The sequence below is a fragment of the Arachis stenosperma genome, chromosome 7, assembly GCF_014773155.1.
Source record: "Arachis stenosperma cultivar V10309 chromosome 7, arast.V10309.gnm1.PFL2, whole genome shotgun sequence".
In the NCBI taxonomy this organism is placed as follows: Eukaryota; Viridiplantae; Streptophyta; class Magnoliopsida; order Fabales; family Fabaceae; genus Arachis; species Arachis stenosperma.
In genome coordinates, this window is record NC_080383.1 from 90,198,516 (window position 1) to 90,204,031 (window position 5,516).

The window sequence follows — 5,516 nt, forward strand, 5'->3', positions numbered from 1 at the left end:
TTAACGTCCTTAAGTTGGACTTTCTGTAGCTCATAATGGTTGTTCAAGAGTTGCATCCCTCAAGAGGAACACTTCAAATTCCTTGGAGTTCTTTCTTTGCTCACCATGATACAATTTGAGACGGTGCCCATTTACCTTGAAGATGTCCGGGCTTGTTGGGTGGCGCAAGTGGTAGACCCCATAAGGTTCTACTTTCTCCACTTGGTAGGGTCCATCCCACCTTGATCTTAGCTTTCCGGGTAGTAATCTCAACCTTGAATTGTAGAGGAGGACTAGGTCACCGGGTTGGAACTCTCTTCTCCTAATGTTCTTGTCATGGATGGCTTTCAACTTTTCCTTGTAAAGCCTAGAGTTGTCGTAGGCTTCTAATCTCAAACATTCCAATTCCGCCAATTGAAGCTTTCTCTCTATTCCGGCCCCACTCAAGTTCATATTACACTCCTTTACGGCCCAATAAGCTTTGTGTTCAATCTCCACCGGTAAGTGACATGCTTTGCCATATACAAGCCGGAAGGGGCTCATGCCAATGGGTGTTTTGTAAGCCGTTCGATAGGCCCACAGTGCATCGGAGAGTTTGATGCTCCAATCTTTCCTATTCGGCTTTACAATTCTTTCCAACACATGCTTGATTTCCCGGTTAGAGACTTCGGCTTGGCCGTTTGTCTGAGGGTGGTAAGCCGTGGCGACTTTGTGGATGATGCCATATTTTCTCATGAGGCCGTCTATTCTTTTGTTGCAAAAGTGGGATCCTTGGTCACTTATGATTGCTCTTGGGGCGCCAAAGCGACAAATAATATTGTTCCTCACAAAAGAATACACAACATTAGCGTCATCCGTTCGGGTGGGGATTGCCTCCACCCATTTTGACACATAATCGACGGCTAACAAGATGTAGAGAAAGCCATTGGAATTTGGAAATGGTCCCATGAAGTCGATTCCCCACACGTCAAAGATTTCACAAAAAAGCATATTTTGTTGGGGAATTTCGTCCTTCTTGGAAATATCTCCAAACCTAATACATTGGGGACAAGATTTGCAATAGAGAGAAGCATCTTTGAGAAGGGTTGGCCACCAAAATCCACAATCAAGGACCTTTCTTGCCGTTCTTTGGGGCCCATAGTGACCACCTCCTTCGGAAGCGTGGCAAGCGTCCAAGATTGCCTGGAATTCGGTTTGAGGTATGCACCGTCGCACTATTTGGTCCGCTCCGCACCTCCACAAATAGGGATCATCCCAAATATAGTATTTGGATTCGTTCTTCAGTTTATCCCTTTTATTTTTGTCGAGATTGGGAGGGAAAGTGCGTGAAACCAAATAGTTTGCTATTGGGGCATACCAAGGAACCACTTCCGAGATTGCATGTAAGGCATCTAAAGGAAAGGAATCATTGATAGGAGTGGTGTCGCCTTTTGTGTGTTCGAGGCGACTTAAATGGTCCGCCACTAGGTTTTGGGAACCGCTCCTATCTTTGATTTCCAAGTCAAATTCTTGTAGCAAAAGCACCCAACGAATTAATCTCGGTTTTGATTCCTTTTTGGCCAACAAGTACTTTAGTGCCGCGTGATCCGAGTACACTACTACCTTGGAACCAAGAAGGTAGGCTCGGAACTTGTCCAAAGCAAAAACAATAGCTAGGAGTTCCTTTTCGGTAGTAGTGTAATTGGATTGGGCTCCGTCTAATGTTTTGGAAGCATAAGCTATGACATAGGGAATCTTACCCTCGCGTTGTGCTAACGCGGCTCCTATCGCAAAATTCGAAGCATCACACATGATTTCAAAGGGTTGAGTCCAATTGGGTCCTCGTACAATAGGAGCTTGTGTCAATGCTACCTTGAGTTTGTCATATGCTTCCATACATTCCTTGCTTATCTCAAATTCGGTGTCTTTTTGTAGTAATCGAGAGAGAGGTAGGGCCACCTTGCTAAAGTCCTTGATGAATCTCCGGTAAAATCCTGCATGTCCAAGAAAAGAACGGACTTCCCTCTCGCAGGAGGGGTAAGGTAAACTAGATATGACATTTATTTTTGCCGGATCCACGGAGATGCCTTCTTTTGAGACTATGTGTCCCAAAACAATACCTTGTTTGACCATGAAATGACATTTTTCAAAATTTAAGACAAGGTTTGTTTTGGTGCATCTCTCTAAGACTTTTTCAAGGTTACCTAAGCAATGCTCAAATGAATCGCCATACACACTAAAGTCATCCATGAAAACTTCCATTGATTGCTCTAGAAAATCCGCAAATAGGCTCATCATGCATCTTTGAAACGTTGCCGGTGCATTGCATAGGCCAAATGGCATACGCTTGTAAGCATACGTTCCAAAGGGGCAAGTAAATGTGGTTTTTTCTTGGTCCTCTAGAGCAATATGGATTTGGAAGTATCCGGAGTATCCATCAAGAAAACAATAATATGATTTACCGGCTAATCGATCAAGCATTTGATCAATAAATGGTAGTGGAAAGTGATCTTTTCTTGTGGCCGCATTCAATCTTCGGTAGTCTATGCATACTCTCCAAGAATTTTGCACTCTTGTTGCTATAAGTTCACCACTTTCGTTTTGATTGTTGTCACTCCGGACTTCTTTGGCACTACTTGGACCGGGCTTACCCATTCGCTATCCGAGATAGGATAGATGATGTCCGCTTCAAGTAGCTTAGTGACTTCTTTCTTCACCACCTCAAGAATGGTTGGGTTAAGTCTCCTTTGAGGTTGTCGGACCGGTCTTGCTCCTTCTTCAAGGAATATGCGGTGCTCGCATACTTGGGGGCTTATTCCCACTAGATCCGCCAAACTCCACCCAATTGCCTTTTTGTTCTTCCTCAATACATTTAGCAATTTTTCTTCTTGTTGAGGGGTTAACTCTTGTGCAATTATTACGGGTAGAGTTTGGGCTTCATCAAGGTATGAATACCTTAAGTGAGGTGGTAGTGGCTTCAATTCCATCTTTTGGTCATTCTTTGAAGTTTGAGTTTCCGGATGGTTTGTATGGTGTGTGGTGTTTAGTTCGCTTGAACTTCCATTTGCTTCTTCAACCATGTACTTCTCATTTAACTTTGCAAGGTGCACTTCGGCAACCATGTTATCAATTGGGTCACACCGGAATAGAGAGTGATTCTCCGGTGGATGCTTCATTGCTTCTTCTAGGCTAAAACTCACAACTCTCCCATCTATTTCAAAAGAGTAGGTCCCCGAGTAGGCATCTAGCTTGAATCTAGAAGTTCTCAAAAATGGTCTTCCAAGGAGAATAGATGATGCTCTCTCGGTTTCGCTTGATGGCATTTCAAGGACATAAAAGTCAATCGGAAACACCAATCCTTTTATGCTCACCAATACGTCTTCCGCAACACCCATCACGGTTATTATGCTTTTATCCGCTAGAACAAATCTTGCCGTCGACCTTTTTAGTGGTGGCAACTTCAATACCCGGTAGACGGAGAGCGGCATGATGCTAACACATGCTCCTAGGTCACACATGCAATCTATAGATTGAACTCCATTAACGGTGCAAGTGACCATACAAGGGCCCGGATCATCACACTTCTCGGGCAATGCTCCCATTAAAGCGGAAATAGAACTCCCAATGGAATGGTTTCTAGTTCAAGAATCCTATCCTTGTTTATGCATAGATCTTTGAGAAATTTTGCATATCTAGGAACTTGATGGATAGCATCGAAGAGGGGAATGGTTACCTCAACTTTCTTGAACATTTCTACCATTTTGGGGTCGAGTTCCATGCGCTTCCTAGCTTTCTTTGCAAGTGTTGGAAATGGGAGTGGTTGAGCAATGTCCTCTTCCAATGTTCTCTTGGCCTTGGTTGTTTCCTTTGTTGATTGGGCTTCACCCTCAACTATGACTTGTGGTGGTTCCTCTTCCACTACCTCTTCTATATCCATCCTTTCTTCCTCTTGGTCGGTTGTGATAGGACTTGAGTCCCTTGCTTCCTTCTCTTTTAGTTGCGTACCGGACCTAAGGGTGATGGCATTGATGCCCCCCTTTGAGTTTGGTTGAGGTTGAGAGGGAATGACACTTTGGATTGGGGGTTGAGGGGTGGGAGTTGATGGTGTATCCATACGTGCAAGAAGAGCTTGTAGTGTAGAGGTGAGGCCGGTGAGGCCGGAAGCAAGTGTGTTTTGCAATTCTTTTTGGCCTTGGATAATGGTCCGGAGTGTTTCGTCTTGGTTGGAGGGGGTGGTTGCATATGTGAGTTGGGGAGCTTGTGATTGGTTGGGTGGTGGTCTTTGGTGTGGTGGTTGATATGTTTGGTAGTTTCTTTGTGGGTTTTGTTGGTTGTATGGTTGATTTTGTGAGTTGTATGGCCGGTTTTGTGAGAAGTTTTGTGAGTTGTTGCCCCATCTTTGACCTCCTCCATTGTTGTTGTTGTCCCTATTCCCTTGTTGATGGTTGTCTCTCCAATTTTGATTATTGTGTCCACTTCCTTGGTTGTAGCCTCCTCCTTGATATGGGTGCCCTTGGTTAGGATTACCGCCTTGGTAGTACTTGATTGGGTCATAGAAATTATGGGTAGCCGCCAAGGTCTTGTCTTCTTGAAGGCTTGGGCACTCATCCGTGTAGTGAGAGTAGCAAGAGCAAATGCCACATACCTTTTGAGGGACCAATTGTTGGTTGTGTTGTTGAGATGGTGGAGGGTGTTGTTGGTATGATTGAGGTTGTTGTGGTTGTTGTTGGTTCAATTGGAGTTGCCTCAAGATGGATGTCATCTCATTCAAGGATTGAGTTAGAGCGGTGGTTTCACTACTAGTTGATACCTCATTCACGGTCCTTGGACGGTTGACTCTTCGCCTCATATGTTGATTGGATTCGGCTAAGTCAATGATAAGTTGCCATGCCTCCTCCGCTGTTTTATATTTGGACAAAGAACCATTGCTAGAAGTGTCCAAGAGGGTTCTATCTTGCTCTCGCATCCCTTGACATATGTATCCAAGCAATACTTGAGTGTCTATCATGTGATTAGGGCATGCATCTAGTAGTTTGCGAAACTGTTCCCAATACTCATAGAGTGGTTCCGTCTCACCTTGCACAATACAAGACATTTCCTTCCTTAGCCTATCCATCTTCTCCGGGGGCAAGAATTTATCCAAGAATCCTCTTCTAAGTAGGTCCCAATCGGAGGTGACTTCACTAGAGAGAGTGTAGAACCATTCTTTAGCCTTGTCCTCAAGAGAGAAAGGGAAAGCAAACAACCATATAGCAACTTCATCGGACCCTTCCCGTCTAGTAGTTGAGCATATGCGATGGAAGTCCTTGAGATGTCGAATAGGGTCTTGTGCGGGAAGCCCGTGAAACTTGGGTAAGAGGTTGATCAAAGCGGTCTTCAATTCAAAGTTTGCATTCAGGTTAGGGTGAGTTACATGAAGGGGTTGAAGGACATAATCCGGTGCACCCGCTTCCTTGATGGTAACTCTCCTTGGAGCATCCATGGTATTAGTACCTAAAACAAAAGAAGAATCGTTAGTGGGAGTGATAGGAGTATGATTAATGCCTTCTTTGAGTGAC